This window comes from Arachis ipaensis, chromosome B01, assembly GCF_000816755.2.
Source record: "Arachis ipaensis cultivar K30076 chromosome B01, Araip1.1, whole genome shotgun sequence".
Lineage (NCBI taxonomy): Eukaryota > Viridiplantae > Streptophyta > Magnoliopsida > Fabales > Fabaceae > Arachis > Arachis ipaensis.
The window spans coordinates 7,277,681-7,277,992 of record NC_029785.2 but is presented as its reverse complement, the minus strand read 5'-3'; the positions used below and the strand labels follow the sequence as shown (position 1 = coordinate 7,277,992).

The 312-nt window shown below is 28.5% G+C and overlaps 1 protein-coding gene across 1 annotated transcript in view; it reads right to left on the bottom strand.

Moving 5' to 3' along the window:
* Nucleotides 1-312, bottom strand: part of LOC107645375 (SKP1-like protein 11) — a 7,512-nt gene that overhangs the window by 2,485 nt on the left and 4,715 nt on the right. The window lies entirely within an intron of this gene.

The following is a 312-nucleotide window of genomic DNA, read 5'->3' as shown; positions in this document are numbered from 1 at the left end:
TTTCCTATTGTTCTTGTTGCTTTGTTCTTGCATTGTCCCTTTGATTAGTACATGAACATGGAATCTAATGCTAAGGGTACTTCTGAGGATCAAATTTCTCAGATTTCAAGTTGGAGATATAAACAAGTTCATGATCATCATGCCTTGGATCATTGCAATCATAATGATTGTTCTCAAACATTCATCAATCAGGATCAAGTAAGTAATAATGAATTTATTAATTTATCTACTCTATACATATAAATAAAAAGGAAGATATTACAATGCAAGTATTTTTTTTTTAAAACTAGCATGTAAATACTAAAAATCAGT